The sequence below is a fragment of the Chiloscyllium plagiosum genome, unplaced genomic scaffold (assembly GCF_037043375.1).
Source record: "Chiloscyllium plagiosum isolate Xiang-an unplaced genomic scaffold, Cpla_swu_hap1 HiC_scaffold_34, whole genome shotgun sequence".
In the NCBI taxonomy this organism is placed as follows: Eukaryota; Metazoa; Chordata; class Chondrichthyes; order Orectolobiformes; family Hemiscylliidae; genus Chiloscyllium; species Chiloscyllium plagiosum.
In genome coordinates, this window is record NW_028270172.1 from 7,361,075 (window position 1) to 7,382,384 (window position 21,310).

Genomic DNA, 21,310 nt, shown 5'->3' on the forward strand with positions numbered 1-21,310 from the left:
TCCTGCAGCGGTTTCCTGCAGTGGATTTCGGCACCGGTTTCCTGCAGCAGGTTCCTGCACAGGTTTCCTGCAGCATTTTCCTGCAGCAGTTTTCTGCAGCGGTTTCCTGCAGCAGTTTCCTGCACTGGTTTCCTGCAGCGTTTATCCTGCAGCAGTTGCCTGCAGCATTTTCCTGCACTGGTTTCCTGCAGCAGTTTCCTGCACCGGTTTCTTGCAGTGGTTTCCTGCAGCAGTTTCCTGCAGAAGTTTCCTGCACCGTATTCCTGCAACGGTTTCCAGCAGACGTTTTCTGCAGTAGTTTCCTGTAGCGTTTTCCTGCACTGGTTTCCTGCAGCAGTTTCCCTCACCGGTTTCCTGCAGCGTTTTCCTGCAGCAATTTCCTGCACCGGTTTCCTGAACCAGTTCCCCGCGCCGGTTCCCTGAAGCAGTTTCCTGCAGCAGGTGCCTGCAGCATTTTCCTGCAGTGATTTCCTGCAACAGTTTCCTGCAGTGGTTTCCTGCAGCAGTTCCCTGCACCGGTTTCCTGCAGCGGTGTCCTGCAGAGCTTTCCTGCAGTGGTTTCCTGCACCCGTTTCCTGCAGCTGTTGCCTGCAGCAGTTTCCTGCAGCAGTTTTCTGCAGCGGTTTCTTGCAGCGGCTTTCTGCAACGGTTTCCTGCAGTAGTTTTCTGCACCGGTTTCCTGCAGCGGTGTCCTGCAGAGCTTTCCTGCAGTGGTTTCCTGCACCCGTTTCCTGCAGCTGTTGCCTGCAGCAGTTTCCTGCAGCAGTTTTCTGCAGCGGTTTCTTGCAGCGGCTTTCTGCAACGGTTTCCTGCAGTAGTTTTCTGCACCGGTTTACTGAAGCAGTTTACTGCAGTAGTTTCCTGCACTGATTTCCTGCAGCAGTTGCCTGCAGCATTTTCCTACAGCGATTTCCTGCAGCTGTTTCCTGCAGCGGTTTCCTGCAGTGGTTTCCTGCAGTGGATTCCTGCACAGGTTTCCTGCAGCATTTTCCTGCACCGTTTTCCTGCAGCAGTTTTCTGCAGCGGTTTCCTGCAGCAGTTTCCTGCACTGGTTTCCTGCAGCGTTTACCTGCTGCGGTTTCATGCACTGGTTGACTGAAGTGTTTTCCTGCAGCAGTTTCCAGCAGCGGTTTCCTGCAGTGGATTTCTGCACCGGTTTCCTGCAGCAGGTTCCTGCACAGGTTTCCTGCAGCATTTTCCTGCAGCAGTTTCCTGCAGCAGTTTTCTGCAGCAGTTTCCTGCCGCAGTTTCCTGCACTGGATTCCTGCAGCGTTTACCTGCAGCGGTTTCATGCACTGGTTGACTGAAGTGTTTTCCTGCAACAGTTGCCTGCAGCGTTTTCCTGCAGCAGTTTCCTGCACCGGTTTCATGCAGTGTTTTCCTGCATCGGTCTACTGCAGCGGTTTCCTGCATTGGTTTCCTGCAGCAGTTTCCTGCACCGTTTTCCTCCACCGGGTTTCTTAAGCGGTTTCCTGCAGCGTTTTCCTGCGGGAGTTTCCTGCAGTGGTTTCCTGCACCCGTTTCCTGCAGCAGTTGCCTGCAGCGGTTTACTGAAGCAGTTTACTGCAGTAGTTTCCTGCACTGATTTCCTGCAGCAGTTGCCTGCAGCATTTTCCTGCAGCGATTTCCTGCAGCTGTTTCCTGCAGCTGTTTCCAGCAGCGGTTTCCTGCAGCGGTTTCCTGCAGTGGATTTCTGCACCGGTTTCCTGCAGCAGGTTCCTGCACAGGTTTCCTGCAGCATTTTCCTGCACCGTTTTCCTGCAGCAGTTTTCTGCAGCGGTTTCCTGCAGCAGTTTCCTGCACTGGTTTCCTGCAGCGTTTACCTGCTGCGGTTTCATGCACTGGTTGACTGAAGTGTTTTCCTGCAACAGTTGCCTGCAGCGTTTTCCTGCAGCAGTTTCCTGCACCGGTTTCATGCAGTGTTTTCCTGCAGCGGTCGACTGCAGCGGTTTCCTGCACCGTTTTCCTCCACCGGTTTCCTTCAGCGGTTTACTGCATCGGTTTCCTGCACCAGTTTCCTGCGCCGGTTTCCTGAAGCAGTTTCTTGCAGTGTTTTCCTGAAGCAGTTTCCTGCAGTGGTTTCCTGCAGCAGTTTCCTGCACCAGTTTCCTGCAGTGGTTTCCTGCACCGGTTTCCTGCATCAGTTTCCTGTAGCGTTTTCCTGCACTGGTTTCCTGCAGAAGTTTCCTGCACCGTTTTCCTCCACCGGTTTCCTTCAGCGGTTTACTGCATCGGTTTCCTGCACCAGTTTCCTGCGCCGGTTTCCTGAAGCAGTTTCCTGCAGTGTTTTCCTGAAGCAGTTTCCTGCAGTGGTTTCCTGCAGCAGTTTCCAGCAGCGGTTTCCTACAGTGGTTTCCTGAAGCAGTTTCCTGCACCGGTTTCATGCAGTGTTTTCCTGCAGCGGTCGACTGCAGTGGTTTCCTGCACCGTTTTCCTCCACCGGTTTCCTTCAGCGGTTTACTGCATCGGTTTCCTGCACCAGTTTCCTGCGCCGGTTTCCTGAAGCAGTTTCCTGCAGTGTTTTCCTGAAGCAGTTTCCTGCAGTGGTTTCCTGCAGCAGTTTCCTGCACCAGTTTCCTGCAGTGGTTTCCTGCACTGGTTTCCTGCAGAAGTTTCCTGCACCGTTTTCCTCCACCGGTTTCCTTCAGCGGTTTACTGCATCGGTTTCCTGCACCAGTTTCCTGCGCCGTTTCCTGAAGCAGTTTCCTGCAGTGGTTTCCTGCAGCGGTTTCCTGCAGTGTTTTCCTGCAGCAGTTTCCTGAAGCGTTTTCCTGCACTGGTTTCCTGCAGAAGTTTCCTGCACCCTTTTCCTCCACCGGTTTCCTTCAGCGGTTTACTGCATCGGTTTCCTGCACCAGTTTCCTGCGCCGGTTTCCTGAAGCAGTTTCCTGCAGTGGTTTCCTGCAGCAGTTTCCAGCAGCGGTTTCCTACAGTGGTTTCCTGAAGCAGTTTCATGCAGTGGTTTCCTGCAGCAGTTTCCTGCACCAGTTTCCTGCAGTGGTTTCCTGCACCGGTTTCCTGCACCAGTTTCCTGCAGTGGTTTCCTGCACCGGTTTCCTGCATCAGTTTCCTGAAGTGTTTTCCTGCAGCAGTTTCTTGCAGCATTCTCCTGCAGCGTTTTTCTGCAATGGTTTCCTGCAGCAGTTATCTGCTGTGGTGTCCTGCAGCAGTTTCCTGCAGCGTTTCCTGCACTGGTTTCCTGAAGCAGTTGCCTGCAGCGATTTACTGCAGCATTTTCCTGCACCGGTTTCCTGCAGCAGTTTCCTGCAGCCTTTCCCTGCAGTGGTTTCCTGCAGTGGATTTCTGCACCGGTTTCCTGCAGCAGGTTCCTGCACAGGTTTCCTGCAGCATTTTCCTGCACCATTTTCCTGCAGCAATTTTCTGCAGCAGTTTCCTGCAGCAGTTTCCTGCACTGGATTCCTGCAGCATTTACCTGCAGCGGTTTCATGCACTGGTTGACTGAAGCAGTTTCCTGCAACGGTTTCCTGCAGCAGTTTCCGGCAGTGGTTTCCTGCACTGGATTCCTGCAGAAGTTTCCTGCAGCGGTTTCCTGTAGCATTTTCCTGCACAGGTTTCCTGCAGCATTTTCCTGCACCGTTTTCCTGCAGCAGTTTTCTGCAGCGGTTTCCTGCAGCAGTTTCCTGCACTGATTTCCTGCAGCGTTTTCCTGCAGCGGTTTCATGCACTGGTTGACTGAAGTGTTTTCCTGCAGCAGTTTCCAGCAGCGGTTTCCTGCAGAAGTTTCCTGCACTGGATTCCTGCAGAAGTTTCCTACAGCAGTTTCCTGTAGCGTTTTCCTGCACTGGTTTCCTGCAGAAGTTTCCTGCACCGTTTTCCTCCACCGGTTTCCGTCAGCGGTTTACTGCATCGGTTTCCTGCACCAGTTTCCTGCGCCGTTTCCTGAAGCAGTTTCCTGCAGTGGTTTCCTGCAGCGGTTTCATGCAGTGTTTTATTGCAGCAGTTGCCTGCAGCGTTTCCTGCACTGGTTTCCTGAAGCAGTTGCCTGCAGCGATTTACTGCAGCATTTTCCTGCACCGGTTTCCTGCAGCAGTTTCCTGCAGCCTTTTCCTGCAGTGGTTTCCTGCAGCGGATTTCTGCACCGGTTTCCTGCAGCAGGTTCCTGCACAGGTTTCCTGCAGCATTTTCCTGCACCATTTTCCTGCAGCAGTTTTCTGCAGCAGTTTCCTGCAGCAGTTTCCTGCACTGGATTCCTGCAGCGTTTACCTGCAGCGGTTTCATGCACTGGTTGACTGAAGTGTTTTCCTGCAGCAGTTTCCAGCAGCGGTTTCCTGCACCGGTTTCCTGAAGCAGTTTCCTGCACCGGTTTCCTGAAGCAGTTTCCTGCAGCGGTTTCCTGCACTGGATTCCTGCAGAAGTTTCCTGCAGCGGTTTCCTGTAGCGTTTTCCTGCACAGGTTTCCTGCAGCATTTTCCTGCACCGTTTTCCTGCAGCAGTTTTCTGCAGCGGTTTCCTGCAGCAGTTTCCTGCACTGGTTTCCTGCAGCATTTTCCTGCAGCGGTTTCATGCACTGGTTGACTGAAGTGTTTTCCTGCAGCAGTTTCCAGCAGCGGTTTCCTGCAGAAGTTTCCTGCACTGGATTCCTGCAGAGGTTTCCTGCAGCAGTTTCCTGTAGCGTTTTCCTGCACTGGTTTCCTGCAGAATTTTCCTGCACCGTTTTCCTCCACCGGTCTCCTTCAGCGGTTTACTTCATCGGTTTCCTGCACCAGTTTCCTGCGCCGTTTCCTGAAGCAGTTTCCTGCAGTGGTTTCCTGCAGCGGTTTCCTGCAGTGTTTTCCAGGAGCAGTTGCCTGCAGCATTTTCCTGCAGCGATTTCCTGCAGCTGTTTCCAGCAGCGGTTTCCTGCACTGGATTTCTGCACCGGTTTCCTGCAGCAGTTTCCTGCACAGGTTTCCTGCAGCATTTTCCTGCACCATTTTCCTGCAGCAGTTTTCTGCACCGGTTTCCTGCAGCTGTTTCCTGCACTGGTTTCCTGCAGCGTTTACCTGCAGCGGTTTCATGCACTGGTTGACTGAAGTGTTTTCCTGCAGCAGTTTCCAGCAGCGGTTTCCTGCATCGGTTTCCTGCACTGGATTCCTGCAGAAGTTTCCTGCAGCAGTTTCCTGTAGCGTTTTCCTGCACTGGTTTCCTGCAGAAGTTTCCTGCACCGTTTTCCTCCACCGGTTTCCTTCAGCGGGTTACTGCATCGGTTTCCTGCACCAGTTTCCTGCGCCGGTTTCCTGAAGCAGTTTCCTGCAGTGGTTTCCTGCAGCAGTTTCCAGCAGCGGTTTCCTACAGTGTTTTCCTGAAGCAGTTTCCTGCAATGGTTTCCTGCAGCAGTTTCCTGCACCAGTTTCCTGCAGTGGTTTCCTGCACCGGTTTCCTGCACAGGTTTCCTGAAGTATTTTCCTGCAGCAGTTTCTTGCAGCATTCTTCTGCAGCGTTTTTCTGCACCGGTTTCCTGCAGCAGTTTTCTGCTGTGGTGTCCTGCAGCAGTTTCCTGCAGCGTTTCCTGCACTGGTTTCCTGAAGCAGTTGCCTGCAGCGATTTACTGCAGCAGTTTCCTGCACCGGTTTACTGAAGCAGTTTCCTGCAGTAGTTTCTTGCACTGGTTTCCTGCAGCAGTTACCTGCAGCATTTTCCTGCACCGGTTTCCTGCAGCAGTTTCCTGCAGCGGTTTCCTGCACTGGTTTCCTGAGGCAGTTTCCTGCACCGTTTTCCTGCAGCAGTTTTCTGCAGCGGTTTCCTGCAGCAGTTTCCTGCACTGGTTTCCTGCAGCGATTACCTGCAGCGCTTTCATGCACTGGTTGACTGAAGTGGATTCCTGCAGCAGTTTCCAGCAGCGGCTTCCTGCAGATGTTTCCTGCACTGGATTCCTGCAGAAGTTTCCTGCAGCAGTTTCCTGTATCGTTTTCCTGCACTGGTTTCCTGCAGAAGTTTCCTGCACCGTTTTCCTCCACCGGTTTCCTTCAGCGGTTTACTGCATCGGTTTCCTGCACCAGTTTCCTGCGCCGTTTCCTGAAGCAGTTTCCTGCAGAGGTTTCCTGGAGCGGTTTCCAGCAGCGGTTTCCTACAGTGTTTTCCTGAAGCAGTTTCCTGCAGTGTTTTCCTGAAGCAGTTTCCTGCAGTGGTGTCCTGCAGCAGTTTCCTGCAGCGTTTCCTGCACTGGTTTCCTGAAGCAGTTGCCTGCAACGATTTACGGCAGCAGTTTCCTGCACCGGTTTACTGAAGCAGTTTCCTGCAGTAGTTTCTTGCACTGGTTTCCTGCAACAGTTACCTGCAGCATTTTCCTGCACCGGTTTCCTGCAGCATTTTCCTGCACCGTTTTCCGGCAGCAGTTTTCTGCAGCAGGTTCCTGCAGCAGTTTCCTGCACTGGTTTCCTGCAGCGTTTACCTGCAGCGGTTTCATGCACTGGTTGACTGAAGTGTTTTCCTGCAGCAGTTTCCTGCACCGGTTACCTGCAACTGTTTCCAGCAGCGATTGCCTAAAGCAGTTTCCTGCAGAAGTTTCCTGCACTGGATTCCTGCAACGGTTTCCAGCAGAAGTTTTCTGCCGTAGTTTCCTGTAGCGTTTTCCTGCACTGGTTTCCTGCAGCAGTTTCCCTCACCTGTTTCCTGCAGCATTTTCCTGCAGCAATTTCCTGCACCGGTTTCCTGAACCAGTTCCCTGCGCCGGTTCCCTGAAGCAGTTTCCTGCAGCGGTTTTCTGCAGCGTTTTCCTGCAGCGGTTTCCTGCAGTGGATTTCGGCACCGGTTTCCTGCAGCAGGTTCCTGCACAGGTTTCCTGCAGCATTTTCCTGCAGCAGTTTTCTGCAGCGGTTTCCTGCAGCAGTTTCCTGCACTGGTTTCCTGCAGCGTTTATCCTGCAGCAGTTGCCTGCAGCATTTTCCTGCACTGGTTTCCTGCAGCAGTTTCCTGCACCGGTTTCTTGCAGTGGTTTCCTGCAGCAGTTTCCTGCAGAAGTTTCCTGCACCGTATTCCTGCAACGGTTTCCAGCAGACGTTTTCTGCAGTAGTTTCCTGTAGCGTTTTCCTGCACTGGTTTCCTGCAGCAGTTTCCCTCACCGGTTTCCTGCAGCGTTTTCCTGCAGCAATTTCCTGCACCGGTTTCCTGAACCAGTTCCCTGCGCCGGTTCCCTGAAGCAGTTTCCTGCAGCAGGTGCCTGCAGCATTTTCCTGCAGTGATTTCCTGCAACAGTTTCCTGCAGTGGTTTCCTGCAGCAGTTCCCTGCACCGGTTTCCTGCAGCGGTGTCCTGCAGAGCTTTCCTGCAGTGGTTTCCTGCACCCGTTTCCTGCAGCTGTTGCCTGCAGCAGTTTCCTGCAGCAGTTTTCTGCAGCGGTTTCTTGCAGCGGCTTTCTGCAACGGTTTCCTGCAGTAGTTTTCTGCACCGGTTTCCTGCAGCGGTGTCCTGCAGAGCTTTCCTGCAGTGGTTTCCTGCACCCGTTTCCTGCAGCTGTTGCCTGCAGCAGTTTCCTGCAGCAGTTTTCTGCAGCGGTTTCTTGCAGCGGCTTTCTGCAACGGTTTCCTGCAGTAGTTTTCTGCACCGGTTTACTGAAGCAGTTTACTGCAGTAGTTTCCTGCACTGATTTCCTGCAGCAGTTGCCTGCAGCATTTTCCTACAGCGATTTCCTGCAGCTGTTTCCTGCAGCGGTTTCCTGCAGCGGTTTCCTGCAGTGGATTCCTGCACAGGTTTCCTGCAGCATTTTCCTGCACCGTTTTCCTGCAGCAGTTTTCTGCAGCGGTTTCCTGCAGCAGTTTCCTGCACTGGTTTCCTGCAGCGTTTACCTGCTGCGGTTTCATGCACTGGTTGACTGAAGTGTTTTCCTGCAGCAGTTTCCAGCAGCGGTTTCCTGCAGTGGATTTCTGCACCGGTTTCCTGCAGCAGGTTCCTGCACAGGTTTCCTGCAGCATTTTCCTGCAGCAGTTTCCTGCAGCAGTTTTCTGCAGCAGTTTCCTGCCGCAGTTTCCTGCACTGGATTCCTGCAGCGTTTACCTGCAGCGGTTTCATGCACTGGTTGACAGAAGTGTTTTCCTGCAACAGTTGCCTGCAGCGTTTTCCTGCAGCAGTTTCCTGCACCGGTTTCATGCAGTGTTTTCCTGCATCGGTCTACTGCAGCGGTTTCCTGCAGCAGTTTCCTGCACCGTTTTCCTCCACCGGGTTTCTTAAGCGGTTTCCTGCAGCGTTTTCCTGCGGGAGTTTCCTGCAGTGGTTTCCTGCACCCGTTTCCTGCAGCAGTTGCCTGCAGCGGTTTACTGAAGCAGTTTACTGCAGTAGTTTCCTGCACTGATTTCCTGCAGCAGTTGCCTGCAGCATTTTCCTGCAGCGATTTCCTGCAGCTGTTTCCAGCAGCGGTTTCCTGCAGCGGTTTCCTGCAGTGGATTTCTGCACCGGTTTCCTGCAGCAGGTTCCTGCACAGGTTTCCTGCAGCATTTTCCTGCACCGTTTTCCTGCAGCAGTTTTCTGCAGCGGTTTCCTGCAGCAGTTTCCTGCACTGGTTTCCTGCAGCGTTTACCTGCTGCGGTTTCATGCACTGGTTGACTGAAGTGTTTTCCTGCAGCAGTTTCCAGCAGCGGTTTCCTGCAGTGGATTTCTGCACCGGTTTCCTGCAGCAGGTTCCTGCACAGGTTTCCTGCAGCATTTTCCTGCAGCAGTTTCCTGCAGCAGTTTTCTGCAGCAGTTTCCTGCAGCAGTTTCCTGCACTGGATTCCTGCAGCGTTTACCTGCAGCGGTTTCATGCACTGGTTGACTGAAGTGTTTTCCTGCAACAGTTGCCTGCAGCGTTTTCCTGCAGCAGTTTCCTGCACCGGTTTCATGCAGTGTTTTCCTGCAGCGGTCGACTGCAGCGGTTTCCTGCACCGTTTTCCTCCACCGGTTTCCTTCAGCGGTTTACTGCATCGGTTTCCTGCACCAGTTTCCTGCGCCGGTTTCCTGAAGCAGTTTCCTGCAGTGTTTTCCTGAAGCAGTTTCCTGCAGTGGTTTCCTGCAGCAGTTTCCTGCACCAGTTTCCTGCAGTGGTTTCCTGCACCGGTTTCCTGCACCAGTTTCCTGTAGCGTTTTCCTGCACTGGTTTCCTGCAGAAGTTTCCTGCACCGTTTTCCTCCACCGGTTTCCTTCAGCGGTTTACTGCATTGGTTTCCTGCACCAGTTTCCTGCGCCGGTTTCCTGAAGCAGTTTCCTGCAGTGTTTTCCTGAAGCAGTTTCCTGCAGTGGTTTCCTGCAGCGGTTTCCTGCAGCGGTTTCCTACAGTGGTTTCCTGAAGCAGTTTCCTGCACCGGTTTCATGCAGTGTTTTCCTGCAGCGGTCGACTGCAGCGGTTTCCTGCACCGTTTTCCTCCACCGGTTTCCTTCAGCGGTTTACTGCATCGGTTTCCTGCACCAGTTTCCTGCGCCGGTTTCCTGAAGCAGTTTCCTGCAGTGTTTTCCTGAAGCAGTTTCCTGCAGTGGTTTCCTGCAGCAGTTTCCTGCACCAGTTTCCTGCAGTGGTTTCCTGCACCGGTTTCTTGCAGTGGTTTCCTGCAGCATTTTCCTGCAGCAATTTCCTGCAGAAGTATCCTGCACCGGATTCCTGCAACGGTTTCCAGCAGAAGCTTTCTGCAGTAGTTTCCTGTAGCATTTTCCTGCACTGGTTTCCTGCAGCAGTTTCCTGCACCGGTTTCTTGCAGTGGTTTCCTGCAGCATTTTCCTGCAGCAGTTTCCTGCAGAAGTTTCGTGCACCGTATTCCTGCAATGGTTTCCAGCAGACGTTTTCTGCAGTAGTTTCCTGTAGCGTTTTCCTGCACTGGTTTCCTGCAGCAGTTTCCCTCACCGGTTTCCTGCAGCGTTTTCCTGCAGCAATTTCCTGCACCGGTTTCCTGAACCAGTTCCCTGCGCCGGTTCCCTGAAGCAGTTTCCTGCAGCAGGTGCCTGCAGCATTTTCCTGCAGTGATTTCCTGCAACAGTTTCCTGCAGTGGTTTCCTGCAGCAGTTCCCTGCACCGTTTTCCTGCAGCGGTGTCCTGCAGAGCTTTCCTGCAGTGGTTTCCTGCACCCGTTTCCTGCAGCTGTTGCCTGCAGCAGTTTCCTGCAGCAGTTTTCTGCAGCGGTTTCTTGCAGCGGCTTTCTGCAGCGGTTTCCTGCAGTAGTTTTCTGCACCGGTTTACTGAAGCAGTTTACTGCAGTAGTTTCCTGCACTGATTTCCTGCAGCAGTTGCCTGCAGCATTTTCCTACAGCGATTTCCTGCAGCTGTTTCCTGCAGCGGTTTCCTGCAGCGGTTTCCTGCAGTGGATTCCTGCACAGGTTTCCTGCAGCATTTTCCTGCACCGTTTTCCTGCAGCAGTTTTCTGCAGCGGTTTCCTGCAGCAGTTTCCTGCACTGGTTTCCTGCAGCGTTTACCTGCTGCGGTTTCATGCACTGGTTGACTGAAGTGTTTTCCTGCAGCAGTTTCCAGCAGCGGTTTCCTGCAGTGGATTTCTGCACCGGTTTCCTGCAGCAGGTTCCTGCACAGGTTTCCTGCAGCATTTTCCTGCAGCAGTTTCCTGCAGCAGTTTTCTGCAGCAGTTTCCTGCAGCAGTTTCCTGCACTGGATTCCTGCAGCGTTTACCTGCAGCGGTTTCATGCACTGGTTGACTGAAGTGTTTTCCTGCAACAGTTGCCTGCAGCGTTTTCCTGCAGCAGTTTCCTGCACCGGTTTCATGCAGTGTTTTCCTGCAGCGGTCGACTGCAGCGGTTTCCTGCACCGTTTTCCTCCACCGGTTTCCTTCAGCGGTTTACTGCATCGGTTTCCTGCACCAGTTTCCTGCACCGGTTTCCTGAAGCAGTTTCCTGCAGTGTTTTCCTGAAGCAGTTTCCTGCAGTGGTTTCCTGCAGCAGTTTCCTGCACCAGTTTCCTGCAGTGGTTTCCTGCACCGGTTTCCTGCACCAGTTTCCTGTAGCGTTTTCCTGCACTGGTTTCCTGCAGAAGTTTCCTGCACCGTTTTCCTCCACCGGTTTCCTTCAGCGGTTTACTGCATCGGTTTCCTGCACCAGTTTCCTGCGCCGGTTTCCTGAAGCAGTTTCCTGCAGTGTTTTCCTGAAGCAGTTTCCTGCAGTGGTTTCCTGCAGCAGTTTCCTGCACCAGTTTCCTGCAGTGGTTTCCTGCACCGGTTTCCTGCATCAGTTTCCTGAAGTGTTTTCCTGCAGCAGTTTCTTGCAGCATACGCCTGCAGCGTTTTTCTGCACCTGTTTCCTGCAGCAGTTTTCTGCTGTGGTGTCCTGCAGCAGTTTCCTGCAGCGTTTCCTGCAGCATTTCCTGCACTGGTTTCCTGAAGCAGTTGCCTGCAGCGATTTACTGCAGCAGTTTCCTGCACCGGTTTACTGAAGCAGTTTCCTGCAGTAGTTTCTTGCACTGGTTTCCTGCAGCAGTTACCTGCAGCATTTTCCTGCACCGGTTTCCTGCAGCAGTTTCCTGCAGCGTTTTCCTGCAGCGGTTTCCTGCAGTGGATTTCTGCACCGGTTTCCTGCAGCAGGTTCCTGCACAGGTTTCCTGCAGCATTTTCCTGCACCGTTTTCCGGCAGCAGTTTTCTGCAGCAGGTTCCTGCAGCAGTTTCCTGCACTGGTTTCCTGCAGCGTTTACCTGCAGCGGTTTCATGCACTGGTTGACTGAAGTGATTTCCTGCAGCAGTTTCCTGCACCGGTTACCTGCAACTGTTTCCAGCAGCGATTGCCTAAAGCAGTTTCCTGCAGAAGTTTCCTGCACTGGATTCCTGCAACGGTTTCCAGCAGAAGTTTTCTGCCGTAGTTTCCTGTAGCGTTTTCCTGCACTGGTTTCCTGCAGCAGTTTCCCTCACCTGTTTCCTGCAGCAGTTTCCTGCAGCGTTTTCCTGCAGCGGTTTCCTGCAGTGGATTTCTGCACCGGTTTCCTGCAGCAGGTTCCTGCACAGGTTTCCTGCAGCATTTTCCTGCACCGTTTTCCGGCAGCAGTTTTCTGCAGCAGGTTCCTGCAGCAGTTTCCTGCACTGGTTTCCTGCAGCGTTTACCTGCAGCGGTTTCATGCACTGGTTGACTGAAGTGTTTTCCTGCAGCAGTTTCCTGCACCGGTTACCTGCAACTGTTTCCAGCAGCGATTGCCTAAAGCAATTTCCTGCAGTAGTTTCTTGCACTGGTTTCCTGCAGCAGTTACCTGCAGCATTTTCCTGCACCGGTTTCCTGCAGCAGTTTCCTGCAGCGTTTTCCTGCAGCGGTTTCCTGCAGTGGATTTCTGCACCGGTTTCCTGCAGCAGGTTCCTGCACAGGTTTCCTGCAGCATTTTCCTGCACCGTTTTCCGGCAGCAGTTTTCTGCAGCAGGTTCCTGCAGCAGTTTCCTGCACTGGTTTCCTGCAGCGTTTACCTGCAGCGGTTTCATGCACTGGTTGACTGAAGTGTTTTCCTGCAGCAGTTTCCTGCACCGGTTACCTGCAACTGTTTCCAGCAGCGATTGCCTAAAGCAGTTTCCTGCAGAAGTTTCCTGCACTGGATTCCTGCAACGGTTTCCAGCAGAAGTTTTCTGCCGTAGTTTCCTGTAGCGTTTTCCTGCACTGGTTTCCTGCAGCAGTTTCCCTCACCTGTTTCCTGCAGCATTTTCCTGCAGCAATTTCCTGCACCGGTTTCCTGAACCAGTTCCCTGCGCCGGTTCCCTGAAGCAGTTTCCTGCAGCGGTTTTCTGCAGCGTTTTCCTGCAGCGGTTTCCTGCAGTGGATTTCGGCACCGGTTTCCTGCAGCAGGTTCCTGCACAGGTTTCCTGCAGCATTTTCCTGCAGCAGTTTTCTGCAGCGGTTTCCTGCAGCAGTTTCCTGCACTGGTTTCCTGCAGCGTTTATCCTGCAGCAGTTGCCTGCAGCATTTTCCTGCACTGGTTTCCTGCAGCAGTTTCCTGCACCGGTTTCTTGCAGTGGTTTCCTGCAGCAGTTTCCTGCAGAAGTTTCCTGCACCGTATTCCTGCAACGGTTTCCAGCAGACGTTTTCTGCAGTAGTTTCCTGTAGCGTTTTCCTGCACTGGTTTCCTGCAGCAGTTTCCCTCACCGGTTTCCTGCAGCGTTTTCCTGCAGCAATTTCCTGCACCGGTTTCCTGAACCAGTTCCCTGCGCCGGTTCCCTGAAGCAGTTTCCTGCAGCAGGTGCCTGCAGCATTTTCCTGCAGTGATTTCCTGCAACAGTTTCCTGCAGTGGTTTCCTGCAGCAGTTCCCTGCACCGGTTTCCTGCAGCGGTGTCCTGCAGAGCTTTCCTGCAGTGGTTTCCTGCACCCGTTTCCTGCAGCTGTTGCCTGCAGCAGTTTCCTGCAGCAGTTTTCTGCAGCGGTTTCTTGCAGCGGCTTTCTGCAACGGTTTCCTGCAGTAGTTTTCTGCACCGGTTTCCTGCAGCGGTGTCCTGCAGAGCTTTCCTGCAGTGGTTTCCTGCACCCGTTTCCTGCAGCTGTTGCCTGCAGCAGTTTCCTGCAGCAGTTTTCTGCAGCGGTTTCTTGCAGCGGCTTTCTGCAACGGTTTCCTGCAGTAGTTTTCTGCACCGGTTTACTGAAGCAGTTTACTGCAGTAGTTTCCTGCACTGATTTCCTGCAGCAGTTGCCTGCAGCATTTTCCTACAGCGATTTCCTGCAGCTGTTTCCTGCAGCGGTTTCCTGCAGTGGTTTCCTGCAGTGGATTCCTGCACAGGTTTCCTGCAGCATTTTCCTGCACCGTTTTCCTGCAGCAGTTTTCTGCAGCGGTTTCCTGCAGCAGTTTCCTGCACTGGTTTCCTGCAGCGTTTACCTGCTGCGGTTTCATGCACTGGTTGACTGAAGTGTTTTCCTGCAGCAGTTTCCAGCAGCGGTTTCCTGCAGTGGATTTCTGCACCGGTTTCCTGCAGCAGGTTCCTGCACAGGTTTCCTGCAGCATTTTCCTGCAGCAGTTTCCTGCAGCAGTTTTCTGCAGCAGTTTCCTGCCGCAGTTTCCTGCACTGGATTCCTGCAGCGTTTACCTGCAGCGGTTTCATGCACTGGTTGACTGAAGTGTTTTCCTGCAACAGTTGCCTGCAGCGTTTTCCTGCAGCAGTTTCCTGCACCGGTTTCATGCAGTGTTTTCCTGCATCGGTCTACTGCAGCGGTTTCCTGCATTGGTTTCCTGCAGCAGTTTCCTGCACCGTTTTCCTCCACCGGGTTTCTTAAGCGGTTTCCTGCAGCGTTTTCCTGCGGGAGTTTCCTGCAGTGGTTTCCTGCACCCGTTTCCTGCAGCAGTTGCCTGCAGCGGTTTACTGAAGCAGTTTACTGCAGTAGTTTCCTGCACTGATTTCCTGCAGCAGTTGCCTGCAGCATTTTCCTGCAGCGATTTCCTGCAGCTGTTTCCAGCAGCGGTTTCCTGCAGCGGTTTCCTGCAGTGGATTTCTGCACCGGTTTCCTGCAGCAGGTTCCTGCACAGGTTTCCTGCAGCATTTTCCTGCACCGTTTTCCTGCAGCAGTTTTCTGCAGCGGTTTCCTGCAGCAGTTTCCTGCACTGGTTTCCTGCAGCGTTTACCTGCTGCGGTTTCATGCACTGGTTGACTGAAGTGTTTTCCTGCAACAGTTGCCTGCAGCGTTTTCCTGCAGCAGTTTCCTGCACCGGTTTCATGCAGTGTTTTCCTGCAGCGGTCGACTGCAGCGGTTTCCTGCACCGTTTTCCTCCACCGGTTTCCTTCAGCGGTTTACTGCATCGGTTTCCTGCACCAGTTTCCTGCGCCGGTTTCCTGAAGCAGTTTCTTGCAGTGTTTTCCTGAAGCAGTTTCCTGCAGTGGTTTCCTGCAGCAGTTTCCTGCACCAGTTTCCTGCAGTGGTTTCCTGCACCGGTTTCCTGCATCAGTTTCCTGTAGCGTTTTCCTGCACTGGTTTCCTGCAGAAGTTTCCTGCACCGTTTTCCTCCACCGGTTTCCTTCAGCGGTTTACTGCATCGGTTTCCTGCACCAGTTTCCTGCGCCGGTTTCCTGAAGCAGTTTCCTGCAGTGTTTTCCTGAAGCAGTTTCCTGCAGTGGTTTCCTGCAGCAGTTTCCAGCAGCGGTTTCCTACAGTGGTTTCCTGAAGCAGTTTCCTGCACCGGTTTCATGCAGTGTTTTCCTGCAGCGGTCGACTGCAGTGGTTTCCTGCACCGTTTTCCTCCACCGGTTTCCTTCAGCGGTTTACTGCATCGGTTTCCTGCACCAGTTTCCTGCGCCGGTTTCCTGAAGCAGTTTCCTGCAGTGTTTTCTTGAAGCAGTTTCCTGCAGTGGTTTCCTGCAGCAGTTTCCTGCACCAGTTTCCTGCAGTGGTTTCCTGCACCGGTTTCCTGCATCAGTTTCCTGTAGCGTTTTCCTGCACTGGTTTCCTGCAGAAGTTTCCTGCACCGTTTTCCTCCACCGGTTTCCTTCAGCGGTTTACTGCATCGGTTTCCTGCACCAGTTTCCTGCGCCGGTTTCCTGAAGCAGTTTCCTGCAGTGTTTTCCTGAAGCAGTTTCCTGCAGTGGTTTCCTGCAGCAGTTTCCAGCAGCGGTTTCCTACAGTGGTTTCCTGAAGCAGTTTCCTGCACCGGTTTCATGCAGTGTTTTCCTGCAGCGGTCGACTGCAGTGGTTTCCTGCACCGTTTTCCTCCACCGGTTTCCTTCAGCGGTTTACTGCATCGGTTTCCTGCACCAGTTTCCTGCGCCGGTTTCCTGAAGCAGTTTCCTGCAGTGTTTTCCTGAAGCAGTTTCCTGCAGTGGTTTCCTGCAGCAGTTTCCTGCAGCAGTTTCCTGCAGTGGTTTCCTGCACTGGTTTCCTGCAGAAGTTTCCTGCACCGTTTTCCTCCACCGGTTTCCTTCAGCGGTTTACTGCATCGGTTTCCTGCACCAGTTTCCTGCGCCGTTTCCTGAAGCAGTTTCCTGCAGTGGTTTCCTGCAGCGGTTTCCTGCAGTGTTTTCCTGCAGCAGTTTCCTGAAGCGTTTTCCTGCACTGGTTTCCTGCAGAAGTTTCCTGCACCCTTTTCCTCCACCGGTTTCCTTCAGCGGTTTACTGCATCGGTTTCCTGCACCAGTTTCCTGCGCCGGTTTCCTGAAGCAGTTTCCTGCAGTGGTTTCCTGCAGCAGTTTCCAGCAGCGGTTTCCTACAGTGGTTTCCTGAAGCAGTTTCATGCAGTGGTTTCCTGCAGCAGTTTCCTGCACCAGTTTCCTGCAGTGGTTTCCTGCACCGGTTTCCTGCACCAGTTTCCTGCAGTGGTTTCCTGCACCGGTTTCCTGCATCAGTTTCCTGAAGTGTTTTCCTGCAGCAGTTTCTTGCAGCATTCTCCTGCAGCGTTTTTCTGCAATGGTTTCCTGCAGCAGTTATCTGCTGTGGTGTCCTGCAGCAGTTTCCTGCAGCGTTTCCTGCACTGGTTTCCTGAAGCAGTTGCCTGCAGCGATTTACTGCAGCATTTTCCTGCACCGGTTTCCTGCAGCAGTTTCCTGCAGCCTTTTCCTGCAGTGGTTTCCTGCAGTGGATTTCTGCACCGGTTTCCTGCAGCAGGTTCCTGCACAGGTTTCCTGCAGCATTTTCCTGCACCATTTTCCTGCAGCAATTTTCTGCAGCAGTTTCCTGCAGCAGTTTCCTGCACTGGATTCCTGCAGCATTTACCTGCAGCGGTTTCATGCACTGGTTGACTGAAGCAGTTTCCTGCAACGGTTTCCTGCAGCAGTTTCCGGCAGTGGTTTCCTGCACTGGATTCCTGCAGAAGTTTCCTGCAGCGGTTTCCTGTAGCATTTTCCTGCACAGGTTTCCTGCAGCATTTTCCTGCACCGTTTTCCTGCAGCAGTTTTCTGCAGCGGTTTCCTGCAGCAGTTTCCTGCACTGGTTTCCTGCAGCGTTTTCCTGCAGCGGTTTCATGCACTGGTTGACTGAAGTGTTTTCCTGCAGCAGTTTCCAGCAGCGGTTTCCTGCAGAAGTTTCCTGCACTGGATTCCTGCAGAAGTTTCCTACAGCAGTTTCCTGTAGCGTTTTCCTGCACTGGTTTCCTGCAGAAGTTTCCTGCAGCGGTTTCCTGTAGCATTTTCCTGCACAGGTTTCCTGCAGCATTTTCCTGCACCGTTTTCCTGCAGCAGTTTTCTGCAGCGGTTTCCTGCAGCAGTTTCCTGCACTGGTTTCCTGCAGCGTTTTCCTGCAGCGGTTTCATGCACTGGTTGACTGAAGTGTTTTCCTGCAGCAGTTTCCAGCAGCGGTTTCCTGCAGAAGTTTCCTGCACTGGATTCCTGCAGAAGTTTCCTACAGCAGTTTCCTGTAGCGTTTTCCTGCACTGGTTTCCTGCAGAAGTTTTGTGCACCGTTTTCCTCCACCAGTTTCCGTCAGCGGTTTACTGCATCGGTTTCCTGCACCAGTTTCCTGCGCCGTTTCCTGAAGCAGTTTCCTGCAGTGGTTTCCTGCAGCGGTTTCATGCAGTGTTTTATTGCAGCAGTTGCCTGCAGCGTTTCCTGCACTGGTTTCCTGAAGCAGTTGCCTGCAGCGATTTACTGCAGCATTTTCCTGCACCGGTTTCCTGCAGCAGTTTCCTGCAGCCTTTTCCTGCAGTGGTTTCCTGCAGCGGATTTCTGCACCGGTTTCCTGCAGCAGGTTCCTGCACAGGTTTCCTGCAGCATTTTCCTGCACCATTTTCCTGCAGCAGTTTTCTGCAGCAGTTTCCTGCAGCAGTTTCCTGCACTGGATTCCTGCAGCGTTTACCTGCAGCGGTTTCATGCACTGGTTGACTGAAGTGTTTTCCTGCAGCAGTTTCCAGCAGCGGTTTCCTGCACCGGTTTCCTGAAGCAGTTTCCTGCACCGGTTTCCTGAAGCAGTTTCCTGCAGCGGTTTCCTGCACTGGATTCCTGCAGAAGTTTCCTGCAGCGGTTTCCTGTAGCGTTTTCCTGCACAGGTTTCCTGCAGCATTTTCCTGCACCGTTTTCCTGCAGCAGTTTTCTGCAGCGGTTTCCTGCAGCAGTTTCCTGCACTGGTTTCCTGCAGCGTTTTCCTGCAGCGGTTTCATGCACTGGTTGACTGAAGTGTTTTCCTGCAGCAGTTTCCAGCAGCGGTTTCCTGCAGAAGTTTCCTGCACTGGATTCCTGCAGAGGTTTCCTGCAGCAGTTTCCTGTAGCGTTTTCCTGCACTGGTTTCCTGCAGAAGTTTCCTGCACCGTTTTCCTCCACCGGTCTCCTTCAGCGGTTTACTTCATCGGTTTCCTGCACCAGTTTCCTGCGCCGTTTCCTGAAGCAGTTTCCTGCAGTGGTTTCCTGCAGCGGTTTCCTGCAGTGTTTTCCAGGAGCAGTTGCCTGCAGCATTTTCCTGCAGCTGTTTCCAGCAGCGGTTTCCTGCAGTGGATTTCTGCACCGGTTTCCTGCAGCAGTTTCCTGCACAGGTTTCCTGCAGCATTTTCCTGCACCATTTTCCTGCAGCAGTTTTCTGCACCGGTTTCCTGCAGCTGTTTCCTGCACTGGTTTCCTGCAGCGTTTACCTGCAGCGGTTTCATGCACTGGTTGACTGAAGTGTTTTCCTGCAGCAGTTTCCAGCAGCGGTTTCCTGCATCGGTTTCCTGCACTGGATTCCTGCAGAAGTTTCCTGCATCAGTTTCCTGTAGCGTTTTCCTGCACTGGTTTCCTGCAGAAGTTTCCTGCACCGTTTTCCTCCACCGGTTTCCTTCAGCGGGTTACTGCATCGGTTTCCTGCACCAGTTTCCTGCGCCGGTTTCCTGAAGCAGTTTCCTGCAGTGGTTTCCTGCAGCAGTTTCCAGCAGCGGTTTCCTACAGTGTTTTCCTGAAGCAGTTTCCTGCAATGGTTTCCTGCAGCAGTTTCCTGCACCAGTTTCCTGCAGTGGTTTCCTGCACCGGTTTCCTGCACAGGTTTCCTGAAGTATTTTCCTGCAGCAGTTTCTTGCAGCATTCTTCTGCAGCGTTTTTCTGCACCGGTTTCCTGCAGCAGTTTTCTGCTGTGGTGTCCTGCAGCAGTTTCCTGCAGCGTTTCCTGCACTGGTTTCCTGAAGCAGTTGCCTGCAGCGATTTACTGCAGCAGTTTCCTGCACCGGTTTACTGAAGCAGTTTCCTGCAGTAGTTTCTTGCACTGGTTTCCTGCAGCAGTTACCTGCAGCATTTTCCTGCACCGGTTTCCTGCAGCAGTTTCCTGCAGCGGTTTCCTGCACTGGTTTCCTGAGGCAGTTTCCTGCACCGTTTTCCTGCAGCAGTTTTCTGCAGCGGTTTCCTGCAGCAGTTTCCTGCACTGGTTTCCTGCAGCGATTACCTGCAGCGCTTTCATGCACTGGTTGACTGAAGTGGATTCCTGCAGCAGTTTCCAGCAGCGGCTTCCTGCAGATGTTTCCTGCACTGGATTCCTGCAGAAGTTTCCTGCAGCAGTTTCCTGTATCGTTTTCCTGCACTGGTTTCCTGCAGAAGTTTCCTGCACCGTTTTCCTCCACCGGTTTCCTTCAGCGGTTTACTGCATCGGTTTCCTGCACCAGTTTCCTGCGCCGTTTCCTGAAGCAGTTTCCTGCAGAGGTTTCCTGGAGCGGTTTCCAGCAGCGGTTTCCTACAGTGTTTTCCTGAAGCAGTTTCCTGCAGTGTTTTCCTGAAGCAGTTTCCTGCAGTGGTGTCCTGCAGCAGTTTCCTGCAGCGTTTCCTGCACTGGTTTCCTGAAGCAGTTGCCTGCAACGATTTACGGCAGCAGTTTCCTGCACCGGTTTACTGAAGCAGTTTCCTGCAGTAGTTTCTTGCACTGGTTTCCTGCAACAGTTACCTGCAGCATTTTCCTGCACCGGTTTCCTGCAGCATTTTCCTGCACCGTTTTCCGGCAGCAGTTTTCTGCAGCAGGTTCCTGCAGCAGTTTCCTGCACTGGTTTCCTGCAGCGTTTACCTGCAGCGGTTTCATGCACTGGTTGACTGAAGTGTTTTCCTGCAGCAGTTTCCTGCACCGGTTACCTGCAACTGTTTCCAGCAGCGATTGCCTAAAGCAGTTTCCTGCAGAAGTTTCCTGCACTGGATTCCTGCAACGGTTTCCAGCAGAAGTTTTCTGCCGTAGTTTCCTGTAGCGTTTTCCTGCACTGGTTTCCTGCAGCAGTTTCCCTCACCTGTTTCCTGCAGCATTTTCCTGCAGCAATTTCCTGCACCGGTTTCCTGAACCAGTTCCCTGCGCCGGTTCCCTGAAGCAGTTTCCTGCAGCGGTTTTCTGCAGCGTTTTCCTGCAGCGGTTTCCTGCAGTGGATTTCGGCACCGGTTTCCTGCAGCAGGTTCCTGCACAGGTTTCCTGCAGCATTTTCCTGCAGCAGTTTTCTGCAGCGGTTTCCTGCAGCAGTTTCCTGCACTGGTTTCCTGCAGCGTTTATCCTGCAGCAGTTGCCTGCAGCATTTTCCTGCACTGGTTTCCTGCAGCAGTTTCCTGCACCAGTTTCTTGCAGTGGTTTCCTGCAGCAGTTTCCTGCAGAAGTTTCCTGCACCGTATTCCTGCAACGGTTTCCAGCAGACGTTTTCTGCAGTAGTTTCCTGTAGCGTTTTCCTGCACTGGTTTCCTGCAGCAGTTTCCCTCACCGGTTTCCTGCAGCGTTTTCCTGCAGCAATTTCCTGCACCGGTTTCCTGAACCAGTTCCCTGCGCCGGTTCCCTGAAGCAGTTTCCTGCAGCAGGTGCCTGCAGCATTTTCCTGCAGTGATTTCCTGCAACAGTTTCCTGCAGTGGTTTCCTGCAGCAGTTCCCTGCACCGGTTTCCTGCAGCGGTGTCCTGCAGAGCTTTCCTGCAGTGGTTTCCTGCACCCGTTTCCTGCAGCTGTTGCCTGCAGCAGTTTCCTGCAGCAGTTTTCTGCAGCGGTTTCTTGCAGCGGCTTTCTGCAACGGTTTCCTGCAGTAGTTTTCTGCACCGGTTTCCTGCAGCGGTGTCCTGCAGAGCTTTCCTGCAGTGGTTTCCTGCACCCGTTTCCTGCAGCTGTTGCCTGCAGCAGTTTCCTGCAGCAGTTTTCTGCAGCGGTTTCTTGCAGCGGCTTTCTGCAACGGTTTCCTGCAGTAGTTTTCTGCACCGGTTTACTGAAGCAGTTTACTGCAGTAGTTTCCTGCACTGATTTCCTGCAGCAGTTGCCTGCAGCATTTTCCTACAGCGATTTCCTGCAGCTGTTTCCTGCAGCGGTTTCCTGCAGTGGTTTCCTGCAGTGGATTCCTGCACAGGTTTCCTGCAGCATTTTCCTGCACCGTTTTCCTGCAGCAGTTTTCTGCAGTGGTTTCCTGCAGCGGTTTCATGCAGTGTTTTATTGCAGCAGTTGCCTGCAGCGTTTCCTGCACTGGTTTCCTGAAGCAGTTGCCTGCAGCGATTTACTGCAGCATTTTCCTGCACCGGTTTCCTGCAGCAGTTTCCTGCAGCCTTTTCCTGCAGTGGTTTCCTGCAGCGGATTTCTG